General features: G+C 43.4%; 1 pseudogene; it reads right to left on the reverse strand.

Moving 5' to 3' along the window:
- Window positions 1–5,425: 5,425 nt before the first annotated feature.
- The window catches only part of LOC145158073 (uncharacterized), a 67,783-nt pseudogene continuing 54,931 nt past the window's right edge, over window positions 5,426–18,277 (reverse strand).

An 18,277-nucleotide genomic window follows, 5' to 3' on the forward strand; every position in this document is an offset into this window, starting at 1 on the left:
CGGTGACTTGATGTGGTAAAGGATTATGATTTTGAGATCCTCTACCACCCGGGGAAGGCCAATGTCGTGGCCGACGCGCTTAGCCGCAAGACGGCGCCGATCAGGGACATCTTTCTGAGGATGACAGCCGTGACTCCGCTGTTGGAGCAGATTCGGGAGGCCCAGCAGGAGGCCATAAAGGAGGAACATCGGAAGAGCGAGCGAATTATGGATCAGGTTTCCTCCTTCGACTATGACGGTCGTGGATTGTTGACTCTTCACCGTAGGGTGTGGGTCCCATATCATGGAGGTGTGCGCCAGGTATTGATGGAGGAGGCGCACAAATCCAAGTTTTCTATCCATCCCGGTGCGAAGAAGATGTACAGGGATCTTCGTCTGGATTATTGGTGGCCGTGTATGAAGAGGGGCGTAGCTTGGTTTGTGGAGAGATGCCTGACCTGCAGGAAGGTCAAGGTTGAGCACCAGAAACCTCACGGCAAGGTCCAACCGTTGAATATCCCGCTGTGGAAGTGGGAGGATATTACTATGGATTTTATTACGAAGCTTCCCAGGACCGCGCATGGAGTGGATTCAATTTGGGTCATCGTTGATCGATTGACAAAGAGCGCCCATTTTATTTCGATTCAGGAGAGCATTTCGGCCGAAAAGTTGGCTGACATCTATATCAGGGAGGTAGTGGCGCGGCACGGGGTGCCAGTTTCAGTGATTTCCGACAGGGATGTACGGTTCACTTCCAGGTTCTGGAAGAGGTTTCATGAAGAGCTGGGTACTCGTCTGCACTTTAGCACCGCCTTTCACCCGCAGACGGATGGTCAGAGCGAGCGGACCATCCAGACTTTAGAGGATATGATGCGGGCGTGTGTTTTGGACTTTGAAGGTAGTTGGGATACTTACCTTCCACTGGCGTAGTTCTCCTATAATAACAGCTATCATGCGAGTATCGACCGTCCTCCTTTCGAGATGTTGTATGGGAGGAAGTGTAGGACCCCGATATGCTAGGGTGAGGTGGGTTAGAGGGTCATGGGGAGTACCGAGGTGGTATTCAAGATGACGGAGAGGATCCAGCAGGTTCGGAGCAGGCTTCAGACTGCTCAGAGTTGGCAGAAAATTTATGCCGACAAGCGTCGATCGGACCTGGAGTTCCAGGTCGGGGATATGGTGCTCCTGAAAGTGTCGCCTTGGAAGGGCGTCATTCGATTCAGGAAGCGGGGCAAGATGGGCCCCAGATATATCAGACCCTTTAGGGTTGTAGCCCGGGTGGGCAAGGTGGCATATAAGCTGGATCTGCCAGCCGAACTCAGTAAGATTCATAGCACTTTTCACATCTCTCAGTTACGGAAGTGTCTGGTGGACGATTCGGCGGTGGTACCATTAGAGGATATTCAGGTGGATGACAGCCTGAATTACATCGAGCGGCCAGTGGCGATCCTTGACAGGAAATCGAAGGATCTGAGGAACAAGAGAGTGGAGCTGGTAAAGGTGCAGTGGCAGGACCGCAATGGCTCGGAATGGACCTGGGAGTCGGAGGACGAGATGAGGGAGAATTACCCCGAGCTTTTTCGGGACCGAGCAGCAGACTTCGAGGATGAAGTCTAAGATAAGTGGGGGAGATTTGTAACACCCGATTCCTGGTATGCCTTTAATTCAAGTATTCTTATGTTTTCTCTAGGACTCGACGAGTTGGAGGCCCAACTCGTCAAGTAGAGTCGTGATCCGCGGGAAGTTTAAGTAGTCTACTCGACGAGTCGGGAGACCGACTCGGCGAGTAGACGCTGTTTGAGTGAAACCCTAAATTGAGGGTTTGCACCCTATTTAAACACATTATAACCCGTCAACTCAGCCCCCATCGTCCAGAGTAAACCCTAACTCGAAACCCTAGCCGTTTGTAGTGTGTTTTTGAGCCTTGTGGTGTTGCTTTGTGTGATTGAAGCTTGAAGAATAGAAGGAGGCTTGTGAGATCAAGGGGAAACAAGAAGATCCAGAGTTTTGAGCATATTTCCATCTTATTAGAGGTATAAAGCCGAAACCTTGTCTATTCATTGTCTAGATCTTGATTTTGGACTTTTTCTTCATCTTTCTAAGCCCTAGTAAGGATGTATTCGGGATTGAGTATAATAAGTGAGTTTGTGCTTCAGATCTAGGGTCATTGGGGGTCCTTTTGGCATAAAGGTGCCCACTTTGTCGCCATAAACACCCCATGCATCTTGTAGACCATCTTTTATGGCTTTTTGAGCCAATGATCCCATGCATGTGCACCAAGCTTGTGGCTTTACGAGTAAAATGGACATTAGGAGGCCAGATCTATAGTTTTGATGTGTTAAGACCCATTTAAATCGACTGTATAGTAATGGTCAAGGATGGACTCGGCGAGTCGTTCTTAGGACTCGGCGAGTCGGGGTGTAATGACCACCAAATCCCTTCTGTCGATGGACCAGATGAGAGTGTGTAAGGTCCCTCAGTTGTTTGGGCTCTTAAGGGACCTGGGAATCATGGGACTCGACGAGTGCTAGAACAAACTCGGTGAGTCCAAGGCAATCTCCCAATCTTTGAAGATGGACTCGACGAGTTGTTCTTATAACTTGGCGAGTCATAGCCTGGACGCACTCATTTGCTGAAGATGAACTCGACGAGTTCAAGGAAGAACTCGGCGAGTCGGTTGAAGATTAACTGAAGTGTTGTTGAAGGTTAACTCGTCGAGCTCTTGCTAGACTCGACGAGTGAGGACGGGTTTGTAGTATTCTGTGGACGAAGGGACTCGACGAGTTGGCAGACCAACTCGGCGAGTCTGGTCAACCAAAGAGTTGACTTGACCAGGGTTTGACTTTGACTTTGACCTGGATTCGAGTTGACCCTTGTAGGGGTTGTGAGTACAAGTTGATTACTTAGAGGGGTTGTCGTGTAGGGATTGAGGAGTCGAAGAGAGCCGACTTTCACACCGAGGGTAGTGCAGACACTACACGACTTGGAGGTGAGTTTCCTTCTAGTAGGGGTGGGTCTACGGCCACAATGCCGACCCACCAGCAAGGGTGTTGCGTAGATGATTGTCTTTGTGATAATCATCTAGGATTGATGTGCGATATGATTATTGTGCTTGATATGATCATTGTATTTGATATGCTTGTTGTGCTTGATATGTATTAGTAATAGCAGGGGTGGAATAGTCCCCAGATACCGGTTGAAATATACCGAAGGGGAGGGTAGCTCCCGGATACCGGTTGAAAGATACCGAAGGGGAGGGTAGCTCCCGGTTACCGGTTGAAAGATACCGAAGGGAATGGTAGTTCCCAGTTACCGGTTCAAAGATACCGAAGGGGAGGGTAGTTCCCAGTTACCGGTTGAAAGATACCGAAGGGGACGATAGTTCCCAGTTACCGGTTGGAAGATACCAACGATTATGCATTATTTGGTATGGGTATGATGGGGGAACTCACTAAGCTTTGTGCTTACAGTTTCAGTTTTGGTTTCAGGTACCTCTTCGTCTAAGGGGAAGTAGCCGGCGGGGTAGCAGCGCATCACACACACATATGGTTTCCGCATGTAGATTTCTGGGATTGTACTCTGATTTTTATTACTTTTGATGATATGGTTTTCAGACACGTTGTTATGGTTTATATAAATTGATATGACATTGGCAATGTTTGACAAACTATTTATGAATCTTGTATTCAAAAAAAAATAATAAAAAAAATAAAAAAAAATTGGCTTCGAAATTTGAGATGTTACACAAAATTTATGACCTTTTAATATTTATTTCGTAATTAATGCATACACCAAAAACAAGATTATCCTACTTCACATACTTAGAATTGCCTTTTGGATGGCAGGAATTTAGATTTGGGGCTTAAGAGCGTTAATTTTTTCTTCTCTGCACAATTGACGAACTTTGAAATCTCATTTAACGATAGGCATGGGTTTGACTTCAAAAATTAAGGAATTTTTTAATTGAATTAAAATTTCCATGACAATTGTTTTGTTTTGTGGGTAGTGTCTAGTTACCGACCAGTACCATTTCTGAATTTTTATTTCCATTGATGTAATATTTTTTGTAATAATTTCAATCTCTCGACATACATATTATTTATAAATTTGTAACAGTGTAGAAAGAACATTGGTGATAAGGCCGATTAATGTTTCAAATTTTGATGTTTGTATAACTATGAACTGTCTATATTTGTTTGTTGTAATTTAGTTTTTTCAAGATTCCCTGCAATCTTTATCTTTTTCGCAATTGGAATCTGTCCTATTTGAACCAAGGGAAAACAACCAGACGTTGGGAAACAAAAAGAGACAAATACCTTATCGGTTGGCACATCAAGACCAACAAAGAAAATGAAATAGGTATGCAGATACGCCAAAATAACAAATCATTTGTGAAACTTTACAGAAATGTTTTCCAGTGATCGTCCCACCAAACACTTTATTAAATACCAATTTACCAAACATAAAGTATTGATATGTTCATTTCCACATTAGTTGTTATGTTTTTATGGTACTAAATCTAAAAGGCCAACAAGCAACTACATTTCCTCTCTAATAGTTTATCTCAATCATATTATTAGTTGTTACATGTGATATTATTACTCAATAATCTTACATTCCATATACTTATTTTGTATTTTTTATCACGCGTTTAGAATTAATAACGTGACTTTCACTTATTGAGGTTTATTCATGTGTTGTTATAGACGGTACAATCAACTAAAACATAATACCCATATTCAATCAACTCTTAAATAGTCAACCATCTGTTTCAAAACTAAGATTTTTAAAATTTGTACATGTGGTTACTTTGAATTCAAGATTTATATCGACTTTTCATGAGTGTTTATTCAAATTCAGAATTACGTTTGCTTATTTATAAATCAGAGTTTTGTATATTGATTCTTGATCTATTAATGACTAATCCATATATTTTCATGGGTGTTTATTCAAATTCAGAATTACGTTTGCTTATTTATATTTCAGAGTTTTGTATATTGATTCTTGATCTTCTAATAACTAATCCATATTTTCATTGATGTTCTGTGGTGATCACATATCACCTAACATCAAAGGGATGGGGATGTTTTTTCACAGACATATATTAGAGGGGAAATTTATCAATGTCGTCATCTGTACTATCGTCACATGTCTAGAAAACGAAATTGAAGAAGTGACTAAATTAACAAAATGAACAACTGATTCTTGAATCAGCTTCAACATGGGTTCTACTTCTGTCATCAGCCCATGGGTCGTGCGTGCGCGCGCACACACACACTAATAATTAATACCACTCATTGAACCGGAGATCATTGATAAGCAAAAATATATAACCATTAGAATAGTAGTGAAACCAAACAAAGGTATAGTAGATCCATTCATATATATGAACTAGAGACAAACCAATATATCAAAAAAAAAAGAACCAAATAAATCACTTAGAGAATTTCAGCCTCTTCTCAGAACCCAACCCTTGTCCAGGTTCACCAGTTGCTCAAGGGTTACAAGAGACCATCTGTGTTCAGTTTGAGCAAACAGCTTTTGGTTGAGAGAGTCTATGATTACACTAATGTTCCCAAACCTAAACACTTGATGGCCATCTTTCATTCTTCCCACTATAGGCATAAACAGCAAATCATTATCTTGTGCATAAACTCCAATAAGTTCCTTCAAACTCATAGCAACAATACCAACACCACCAGAACCTAGTTGCTGTCCCTTTGCTGCCTGAGGTTCAGAGTGGGTCTTGATGTTTTCTCTGAAACCTGGATGGACAACCTCCAAGCCTTCAGCCGCCTGGTTCATCATGTTCAGACCAATATTAAGCCAGTATCTTACATGTGTTAGGATCGAGACACTTAACACATACCACTTGTTAGGATCGAGACACTTAACACATACCACTTGTTAGGATCGAGACACTTAACACACCACTCTAAACACACGAACAACAAAGATTTAAGGTGGTTCGGTCTATTTCTGACCTACATCCACACGAGGTAACTAGGAGTTTATATTTCTTGGTGCTAATCTGCACTCACTCTTTGTTGCTTATTTTTACAATACAGATGAGACTCATATATAGAGTCTGAAGTAAACAATTGAACAAGAAAAGCAGCCATGAAACATGCATCCGGGAAATATGGATCACCTCTCCTTTTCCACCTTTTTGACTTGCTTTTCTTCCATGTTTTCTGCCATGTTTTCTGCCTTTTTGACCAGCCCAATGGCTTCACACTCAACAATCTCCCACTTGAAGCCACGAAACAATCTTCACCATAGCTTCAACTGTGTATCTGTATTTCTGTAAAAACTTTTGATCTTGACTCCTTCCTAGTTACCCTGGCCTTCTCTTCAATTTACCTGAAGGCTAGTTGAAGCTTCCGTTAGCTCCAACACATCAGTCATGACTAAGTCTGCCACTGACCTGTTCTCTGTCTCCACCGGCTCCCACTGAAATGAACTGCCCGATCCTGGAATATCCTGAGAACAAACGACACTCTCTATATGAAGCAGATAATCTGGAGAGACTTTTACAGATGGAATACTGGTTCTCTTAACCCACTGTGTTCTGGGTATTCTAGCTGAAGCACAACCCTTGCTCCCACTGCTATGAATGCCCTTGACTGGTTTTTCTGAACCGTTCCAAACACGTTCAACCTGAATCTGACCTGTGACTCTGGGTTTGCCATCTGCAAAGCAAACCTTCTTCTGTCCACGAGACTCTATGAACCGGATTTTGTTTTTCTTCTGAACTGGGACGGTTACTCCCTCAGATGGTAATCTGACCATATATAATGAACCCTTCTTATGTCCACGAGCTATCACAAGATTTCCTTTGACAACCTTCCACTGCCCATTCCTGAACTTAACCTCGTGTCCCTGTTCATCCAACTGCCCAACAGAAATCAACTGTTTCTTCAGACTTGGAATTACCCGGACATCCTTCAAAGTCCATGGACCAACTAGAGTCTTCAAAACTAAGTCACCTATGCTCGTCACATCAAGAACCTCATCGTTCGCCAGTCTTACCTTACCAAAATCTCCTTCTTTTAGATTCTGCAGTGCTTCACGGCTGTGGGTAGCGTGAAATGAAGCACCCGAATCCATAACCCAGGAATCCACATTGCTCTCCACACTACAGATCAAAACATCATCATCTGAATGGTCTACTGCAGCGTTAACTTCTTTCTTGTCTTTTGGACATTGATTCCTGAAATGTCCAACCTCTTTACAGTTCCAACAAGTCACATCATTTCGAGTCCTCGACTGACTCCTTCTCCTGTTCCCGCTCCCACTACCTCTGTTATTTTTTCTACCTCTGACCGCATTCAATTGTTCACTTGATGATTCCCCGGAATTTCTTCGTCTGACGTCTTCGCCTAGAATTAAATCCCGAATTCCCTCAAAAGTGAGCTCTTTCGATCCTGAGGAACTAGTAACGGCTGTAACTGTTCCGGACCAATTGTCAGGTAATGATGATAACAGTAGTAAAGCTTGAACTTCGTCCTCAAATTTTATTCCCACTGACCCAAGTATGGATAAAATCGAGTTCAAATTGTTGATGTGTACTGTAACTGAACTTCATTCCCTCATCCTCGTGTTGACTAGCTCCCGAATCAGGAAGACTTTATTTGCTGCCGACGGCTTCTCGTACATATTAGACAATGCCTCCATGATTCCCTTTGCCGAGGTCTCCTTCAAAATGTTGAAGGCAACATCCTTTGACAACGTCAGTCTAATAAATGCCTTGGCCTTCTTATCCAAAATCTCCCAGTTTGCCTGTGTTATCGCCTCCGGTTTATCACCCAAAACTGCGTCCAAGTCTTTCTGCACGAGCAAATCTTCAATTTGCATCTTCCACCAACCAAAATCTTTCCCATCAAACTTCTCAATCTGAAGCTTACTGTTTTCTGCCATTTTCTGAAAGATTAGGGGCTAAACTGCAATTTTCTGAAAGTTCAGGGGCTAAACTACAATTTTTCAAATCTGCTACAGTGTTGCTACAGTGCCTGCTGACGTCACCGCTGACGTCGTGCTACAGTGCTTGCTACAATTTCTGTTGACGTCACCGCTGACGTCGTGCTACAGTGCCTGCTACAGTGTCGTCTTCTCCGGCAGAACTCCGGTGCTACGGTGTCGTCTTCTCCGGCGGAACTTCGGTGCTACAGTGTCGTCTTCTCCGGCGGAACTTCGGTGCTACAGTTTCGTCTTCTCCGGCGAAACTGGTTTTTCCGGTAACTATTCCGACAACCTTTGACCGGCGATTTGGACGTCTTCCGGTGGTCAAAAAATTCAGAAAAAAATATTTTCGGAATCTTCGGAACGAGACCTTTCCAACGGTATACACCAAAATCGTTTTTGACGAAAAAAAATTTCGACCAAAAACTGAAAATCACCTTCTGGAGCTAAAACCTTGCTCTGATACCACTTGTTAGGATCGAGACACTTAACACATACCACTTGTTAGGATCGAGACACTTAACACATACCACTTGTTAGGATCGAGACACTTAACACACCACTCTAAACACACGAACAACAAAGATTTAAGGTGGTTCGGTCTATTTCTGACCTACATCCACACGAGGTAACTAGGAGTTTATATTTCTTGGTGCTAATCTGCACTCACTCTTTGTTGCTTATTTTTACAATACAGATGAGACTCATATATAGAGTCTGAAGTAAACAATTGAACAAGAAAAACAGCCATGAAACATGCATCCAGGAAATATGGATCACCTCTCCTTTTCCACCTTTTTGACTTGCTTTTCTTCCATGTTTTCTGCCATGTTTTCTGCCTTTTTGACCAGCCCAATGGCTTCACACTCAACAACATGCTCATTCGACAGAAGCTGGGGTGGGATAAGATCCTTCCAACCCAGGTACCAATTTATAACTTGTTGAAAATCCGGCTTTGAACATAACCATTGGTACAGAACTTGTAGCCACTTGTTAAAAAACACGTCCATTATACGAAGTATGTGATGAGTCGGAATCGCACTAGCCCAAGTTCGGACCCAGTAAAACTGGTCAAGCTTCTGATCTGCTGGATTGACTTGGAATTCATGCATGACTGCCAGCAACTTTGGAATGATGTATCGGACCATCGTCTGTTCCCAGCTTGTCGGGTCAAAAACAGTCTTCCAGGGAGACAATATGTAGTAAGCTGACATATCACTTGGGTGCCAAGCATGCATAACATTTTCTAGACGATTCCTTATGGTATGATGCAATGTCTGGAGCTTCTGCCCCAGCAATGGCAGCCATGGATGGACCCACGAATGTATTGGTATGGTTTCCCGACGTGGGTCCCACGAGTCGACAACAGACGCTAACTTTGGCATGACAATGTTGTCAAGTATGGTTTGAAGAGCAGAGTGAGGGAGTAGTTGTTCCCAAGAATCTAGGAAACGGAGTAAGGGTTGAGGGTCCCTAGCTTGCATGGTGTTGGTAGTAGATATCCTTACAGCTGGGAACACGGCTTCCATAAAAAGCTGTGTGTAAGATATCTCATTTCCTTTCAATAAATCTTTCCATACCGACATAACATTCAAACCGTGTAACAGGTTTTGCAGTGGGTCCCATCCTTGGAAGACCCTACTCAGCAAAGGCAAGGCAAAAGAGGACGCGATAATAGCCAAACCAAACAGCTTGTACTTATCAAGATATTGTCTCTATAAGTCCCCGAATGACATGGAAACAGACTCTAAAGTCAATGTCCCTAACAAGCTCTCCTTTGTCAACCGTTCCACCACATACACCATCTCTTCCATGCTATCAAGTTGTTTTTTCTGACGGGTGGCATCATCTTTTAGCTTCTCCTTTTCTTTTTGCAAAGTCACAACCGTCTCTTTCTCTTTTCTCAAGTCCCACATAATCTTCTTCATATCAAGTTTAGCCCAGGCAACAATCAATCTTATATTATGTTGGATGGGGCTTGACTTTTCTTCTTCTTGTTCTTCTTCGGCATTCAGATTCTCTAAACTTGTCATCACCCGAACTTGTGGTCCCCTCATGTCAAACACTTTCTCAACAACATCCAACCCTTGTTCTTGCTTCTTCATCAACAGCTCCTCTGCGGTTATGTACTCTTTTTCCTTCTTTTTTAAAACACCTTGTTTTAACCACGTCTTCTCTTTTTGGGGAAAAACCTTAATCTCCTCGATTGGTTCCTGCTCTTTATAATCATTGAACCCAATTCCCATATTCTTGGGACGCAACTTTACTTCAATCGGAGCAACAATACCTTGTGCATTCTTCCCTAGCCCACCTCCTCTATACCCCATCTTCTCAAGCAACTTCATTCTGATACCTTTTGTGTGCTGGCATATGTTGAATTTCCTACAATGTTTGTTTGGCGCCGTAAAGATCTGATTTGGAAGCCAAGGAAAGTTGGATATACGATTGGTAGAATTCACTCTGTTTCACCTAAACTCGGAGAATCATATTTCTAAAGAATTCTTTTAAATAAAGTGAAAGGTCCTAAATCATTCGAAGAAATACACACAGTCAATATATGGTGAACTATGTTCTTCTATTAAAGATGCATGTTATAATATTGGCCTTTTAGATGATGACAAAGAATTCATCGATGCAATTAAGGAATCAAGTCTTTCTGGATCTGGTTTTTATCTACGGTTCTTATTTGCTACGATGTTATTGTCCAGCAGTTTGTGTAAACCAGAGATAGTTTGGAAAATCATGAAATGCATATATTGATATCCATAGATTAGTTGAAATGCATTTAATGTTAAGTTTTAGTTTTTCCTATTACTTTTACAAAAACGGCCACTTTTTAACAACATATATTGATTTTGGTGTTTTATCGCATATTTTAATATGTTTATTTAATTTATTTGACATAATTATAATAGTACGTATAAAATTATAATTGATATCCACAGTCCACACACCCTGATTAATAACCCACACTTAACATAACATTTAATCCCAACAAAATTATTAACTAAAAGTGAACATTATATTTAATCAGGACATCATTAGGTCCAATTACTTTAAAAGAAACTAATATGCAATACAATGAAACTTTACTTTTCATTTCTATAATAGAATGATACTATGATATTGTCATTTGGAAGTTTTTAAATATGTTATGTTTTAGTACGAACAAAAGATAACAACACAATGATAAATTAAAATAAATTGGGGAGTTATAATAAATCAATAAATGAAATGTAGTTGCTTTTTATATGTATTTATCTCATTCGTTCTTTCATTTCTTTCGGTATAAACATGAGCAATGATAATCTCAATCCATTAGACGAATGACTTAACCCATGAATACAATACACACTTAGTTTTTACAGTTACATTTTGTGTCCCGTGGCATTGTGAGGGTAGACGGCTAGTATATATATATATATATATATATATATATATATATATATATATATATATATATATATATATATATATATATATATATAGGTTCAAATGTGGATGAACAAATATTGTATGGATATAGGGATTAATAAGGGCCAAGTATTATTTAATTTTAATAAATACCCTTTAATTTAGGCAATTTACTTTATTTAAAACCCTATTGCCTCTTCCATTGGCACCCACAAAATTGTATCCTCCTACTTCCATCTACCTTCGGCCGCATCAACTGAGTTTTGATGCATATGTCGACCATGACCCTGCTACAATTAACAAATTTTTCAAGTCTGAGGAAGAGAATGATAATCAAAATACCACCACCAGTTCAGCATGGTGGTGACACATTTCGGAGCGGGAGGATCAGGATCGGGATCCAGATCCGGGAATGGATCGGGTGACACTACAGATGGCATAGATGAGAGGCTGCGCGAGCTTATTGCAGCCGAGGTTACCAGGGGCATCCTTGACGATACCCCAGTCATTTTTGGGACGGTTAAGGAGGGAATAATGGAGATCATGGAGGAGAGAATCAGATCATTCAGAGCTGATATTGATGCAGGCCAGGTTGGGGCCCAAACTCCATCGTTTCGGGTGTTCAAGGCGTGTGGAGCACCGGAGTTCTTTGGAGTCCGAGACCCTATTGTGAGTCGACGCTGGGTGGCAGACATGGAAAATGCCCAGCGCACGAGTTTTTGTCCGGAGGCGGAAAAAGTGGGCTTTGCCTCGTGTATGTTGAGGGATCGTGCCCAGGACTGGTGGGAAGAGGTGACCAGGAAAGTGGGAGCAGTCGGGGTCGCCGAGATGACATGGGTCGAGTTTGTTCGGCGATTTGATTTAGAGTTTGCACAACCTATTGAGGTGCAACGACTAGTGCAGCAGATCACCGAGACTGCAATAAGCTCGCGCAGCCTCTCATCTATGCCGTCTGTAGTGTCACCCGATCTATTCCCGGATTCGGATCCCGATCCTGATCCTCCCGCTCCGAAACGTGTCACCACCATGCTGAACTGGAATGTCATAAATCATAACGATCAGGATTTCCATAAAACGGATCTCCCCACACCGGTCCTCCTTGACGTCGTCAGATCTAACATTGGTTCGGGTACAGGTCCTGTGCTTCCAGTAGTACGGGCCCAATACTACCTTCCACACCTACCTGTACCTTTCCCCAAGGCTCTACCTGATAACTCCAATTCGTCCCAAAATAAACCATGTATTACAAACCACCGCATAACCCAAATCCTAGGCAGGCCAAAGATTTTCTCTACCCACATCAAACAGACCAATCATAACAGGTTGCCTTTATGCATGCAAATTATACACAGAAGAGGATCAAATAGACTTTCAAATAAAAGATTTTACCATAGGACCACAACCAGACAAAGAACATGAAATAAGGCCAAATCGATCATTCTAAGGCTATAAGCTCCTAACCGTATATAATTTTAAAAACATACACATAGCAAATTCCATACGATCATACAAGTTCAAATATCAGAATAGCATGGCTAGCATATTGGGGTACTACTTACTTGGCTCGGCTGATCATGCGCGTTGCACTCTCATCTTTTCCTTCTTTCAAAAGCTTTTTATGTCCTTTTTTATAAAACAAATTTACCATTTCCTTAGTTTGAGTCCTGACACACCCGAGAGTATGCCTGAATCCCTCAAACCAATGCTCTGATACCAACTTGTAACGACCCAAATTTTAGAACGAAAATTTTCATTTTTAATTAGCCAACCATATTTCATAAAACATGAAAATCTCATTATATGTTTTCAAAATCACCAACATTACAACAATTATTATTTTCAAAACATCAGAGTGTCCCCCAACCCATATCGAAAAAGAGAGATAGAGTGCACGCTGCATCATCACGCCTTGCCTTTGCCTTTAGGCTCCGATGTACCTGAAACAAATTGACAGACGGTAAGCTGAAAGCTTAGTGAGCCCCCCAGAGCATACCCCACACAAACCATATATCACATTAGCTATAAAGCTATCTCTACCACTATCACACGTCAATTAGCTATGAAGTTATCTCTACCGTTAGCCACAAGGCTATCTCTACCATTATCACACGTCAATTAGCTATGAAGCTATCTCTATCGTTAGCCACAAGGCTATCTCTACCATCAGCCATAAAGGTTGTCTCTACCTTTAGCCATAAGGCTATCTCTACCATTAGCCACAGAGGCTATCTCTACCATATGTCATGCATACATACATATCGCACCTCTACATAGCATGTAAACGAACTAACATAAAATGGGTCGGCCTTGGTGCCTTAGACCCATTGGTATGGTGAGAAAACTCACCTCACAAAGCTGAACCGGAAACTGAATTTAGGTATGACCTACGTTGCTCCTCCCAAACTCCCTATACGCAACAAATAAATAATCTTAACTCAGCCCCTAAGGCTCCTCTGAGTCAAACCTGGTCAAAGTCTAGGTCTGTAGTCAAGATCAACATTCCATATTGACCTTGACTCGACGAGTGCAATCAGCCACCCATTAAGTTCCTTGCTTAACTCATCAACTCACCGAGTCATCCGAGAGACTCATCGAGTTCCTTGATGTTTACGGCCGTAAACTCCTAACCGAACACCCTTGACCGTGAACCCTTGGCCGTGAACCCTTGGCCGTAAACCTTTGGCCGTGAACGAGGAAACCCTCTCGACTCGTCGACTCACTTGCACGACTCGCCGAGTCCCCTTAGTCCCTTATGTTTACGGCCCTTTCCAGTGGGACTCAAGGTCCCAAACTTCAGATCTATACTCTACTAGTGTGGATAACACGTAAAGTTGCAAACTTTACGTGCATGCAAAGCCTCACATGGCCATAACACCAAAACTAACCTTCAAACAAGGTATTCATGCATGCAGAGGGAATGAGCTTAATAAAAGTTGCAACTTTATGATATTTGGGACCTAAGAAGGTCTAGATCTAGAGCCATATCCTTGTGATAGGTCCATATCTAAGCTTGCTTCCATTTCCTCAAAGTTGGTTAGGTAACAAATTCATACCTCAATTCAATGCCCCAGACGAACTAGTTGCTAAATCTAGTGTTTTCCCTTGATACTTCTTCTTCAAGCATGGAATTCCTTCCACAATTCCAAGGTTTAAGCTCCCAAAGCTCTTACTTCACACACCCAAGTCTTTGCGGCCGTAAACGATCTCTTATGATCTTAAGCGAGGCTACAAAGGCGTATAATTTCGTTTATATAGGGGGCATACCCCAAAATTTAAGGTTTTTTTAAACAGCTCGGACTCGCCGAGTCGGTCCCGTCCCGCGTTCCATGATATCACGACTCTACTCGACGTGGTGATCTCCCAACTCGCCGAGTCCATGCATAAAACCTTTCCAAATCATTCCAGGTGTTACAAGTCTCCCCCGCTTGAACTAGACTTCGTACTCGAAGTCTGATGACCCAAACAAATCGGGGTAATGTTCTCGCATCTCCTCTTCCGGTTCCCAAGTCCATTCGGAACCCTTCCGATGTTGCCATTGCACCTTTACCAACCTTACTTCCTTGTTCCGAAGAACCTTGGTCTTCCTATCCAGAATTGCAACAGGCTTCTCTATGTAATTCAAGCTCTCATCCACCTGAATGTCATCCAACGAGACAATCGCAGCTTCTTCGGTGACACACTTCCAAAGCTGCGAGACATGGAATGTGTTGTGAATCTGACTAAGCTCTGCCGGCAACTCCAAGCGGTAGGCTACCTTACTTACCCGGTCAACAATCCGGAACGATCCTATATATAGAGGCCCTAGCTTTCCCCTCTTCCGAAACCTGATGATCCCCTTCCAGGGTGACACCTTTAATAACACGAAGTCCCCCACCTGGAACTCCAAGTCTGATCGTCGTCGGTCAGCATAACTTTTCTGACGGCTCTGTGCGACTCGCAACCGGTCGTGCACCTGCTGAATCAACCACATAGTCTTGAGCACTACTTCAGTGCTTCCCATGACCCGGTGTCCAACCTCATCCCAACAAACCGGGTTTCGGCACCTCCGACCATATAACATCTCGAACGGAGCTCGATCGATACTGGCATGATAACTGTTATTGTACGAAAATTCTGCCAGTGGGAGATACGTATCCCAACTCCCTCCAAAATCTAACACGCATGCCCACAACATATCCTCCAGCGTCTGAATCGTCCTCTCGCTCTGACCGTCGGTCTGGGGGTGATATGTCGTGCTAAAGTGTAGCTGAGTGCCCAGTTCCTCGTGGAATTTCTTCCAGAACCTAGATGTAAACCGAACATCGCGGTCAGAAACTACCGACACAGGCACCCCGTGACTAGCCACCACCTCACGCATGTAAATATCCGCCAGCGTCTCTGCGGATATACTTTCGGGTATCGGAATGAAATGGGCACTCTTCGTTAGTCTATCCACAATCACCCATATGGCATCCACACCCCTCGCCGTCCTCGGTAATTTCGTAATGAAGTCCATTGTAATCTCCTCTCACTTCCACATGGGAACGGGTAGCGGTTGGACCTTACCATGAGGCCGCTGATGCTCGGCCTTGACCTTCCTGCAGGTCAAGCACCGCTCTACAAACCAGGCAATTTCCCGCTTCATGTAGGGCCACCAATAATTCAGCCTCAAGTCCCTATACATTTTCGTAGCTCCTGGATGTATAGAGAACTTGGACTTATGTGCTTCCTCTAATATCTTCTGTCTCACTCCCCCGGTCACCGGTACCCACACCCGGCCACACTGCGTCAAAAGACCACGACTATCCTTAACAAACAAAGGATATTGTCCTCGGATTCTCTCTACCTTCCAATTCTCTTTCTTCACACCCTCAACTTGAGCCTCTCTGATCATCTCCAACAATGGAGAGATCACCGTCATTCTCAAACAAACATTCCCAATCGGGGAACCTGCCGTCTTACGACTCAAAGCGTCAGCCACTATGTTGGCCTTCCCTGGATGGTAAAGAATCTCACAGTCATAATCCTTCAGCACATCCAACCACCTCCTTTGTCGCATGTTGAGGTTCTGCTGGTCCATCAAATACTTCAGACTCTTGTAGTCGGTGTAAATGATACACCGCACTCCGTACAAATAATGCCTCCAAATCTTGAGGGAAAATACCACTACCCCCAGTTCCAGATCGTGAGTGGGGTAATTCACCTCATGTGCCTTTAACTATCGCGAGGCGTACGCTATCACGTGCCCTCTTTGCATCAGTATTCCACCTATCCTTGTAATCGATGCATCACAGTACACCACCAGATCGTCTAACCCCTCAGGTAGTACAAGGATCGGAGCTTCACACAATCTCCGTCTCAACGTATCGAAAGCCAACTGATGATCCGTACCCCACCGAAACGTCATATTCTTCTTGGTTAGTCGTGTCAATAGCACAACAATCTTGGAGAAGTCCTGAATAAATCTCCGATAATAACCTGCTAAACCCAAGAAGCTACGAATCTCTGATGCATTCTTCGGTACTTCCCACAACATCACAGCCTCAACCTTGGTTGGATCAACCGAAATACCTTCCTAGTTGATGATGTGCCCCAAGAATTGTACCTCTCGCAGCCAGAATTCACACTTGGAGAACTTGGCATACAACTTCTCTGCCCTTACGGTCTCCAGCACCTCCCTTAAATGTTGTTCGTGCTGCTCCCTGGTCTTAGAATAGACTAGGATATCATCAATGAAAACGATCACCGACCGATCCAGCATCGGTCTACACACCTTGTTCATAAGATCCATGAACGCTGCTGGGGCATTGGTGAGCCTAAACGGCATCACTACAAACTCATAATGTCCATACCGAGTCCTGAAAGCCGTCTTTGGTATATCCTCATCCCGAATCCTCATCTGATGGTATCCCAACCGAAGATCAATCTTGGAAAACCAAGACGCACCCTGCAGCTGATCGAACAAATCATCGATCATTGGCAACGGATAAAGGTTCTTCACCATTAGCTTGTTTAGTTCCCTATAATCGATACACATCCTGTGGGATCCATCCTTCTTTTTCACGAAAAGAATTAGTGCTCCCCACGGGGAACTGCTTGGACGAATGAACCCTCGGCCTAACAGCTCCTGAAGTTGTGTAGATAACTCCTTCATCTCGGGTGGTGCCAACCGATATGGTGCTTTTGCTATCAGAGCGACACCCGACACCAATTCGATACGAAACTCCACCTGCCTCTCCGGAGGCACTCCTGGTAACTCTTCGGGGAAAACATCCCGAATGTCCTGAACAACCGGCACACTGCCTACATCCTTCATGATCTTTACCCTTGTATCCGAGATATAAGCCAGAAATCTCGAACAATCCCGCTGCAGGAACCTCCGAGCCCTCGCAACCGAACAGAGGGTCGGCCCCTGCGATGCCCTATCACCATGTATCACCAGTTCTCCCCCACTTGGGGTTCGAACCCTCACCAACTAATGCTCACAGTCAATCATGGCCCCGTTCGCCCCCAACCAATCCATTCCGATAATCACTTTTATCCCTCACAATGGTATCGGGACTAGGTCGACACGAAATCTCTCACCAAGCATATTCTCTACACAATCCCGATACACCCTCGCAGCACTAACGGTGCGGTCATCTGCAATCTCCACCTCGAGCGGGGAATCCAAAGTTCCTGACGCGTTCCGGAACTTCTTGCTAAGCGTAAGAGATACGAACGATCGGGTAGCACCCGAATCAAACAAGACATGAGCAGACATACCATTGACCAAAAAGGTCCCTATACAAGCATATAGTACACATAAGCAAAACAGATACATAGAGTAGAGAATAATTACGTACCAGCCACAACGTCTGGCGCTGCCCGTGCCTCCTCGGTAGTCAGCTGAAATGCACGACTCTTAACTACTGGGACTTCCATCTTAGCAGTGCGACCATTG

Source organism: Lactuca virosa, chromosome 2 (assembly GCF_052849685.1).
Source record: "Lactuca virosa cultivar CGN04683 chromosome 2, Lactuca_virosa_CGN04683_v6, whole genome shotgun sequence".
Taxonomy (NCBI): domain Eukaryota; kingdom Viridiplantae; phylum Streptophyta; class Magnoliopsida; order Asterales; family Asteraceae; genus Lactuca; species Lactuca virosa.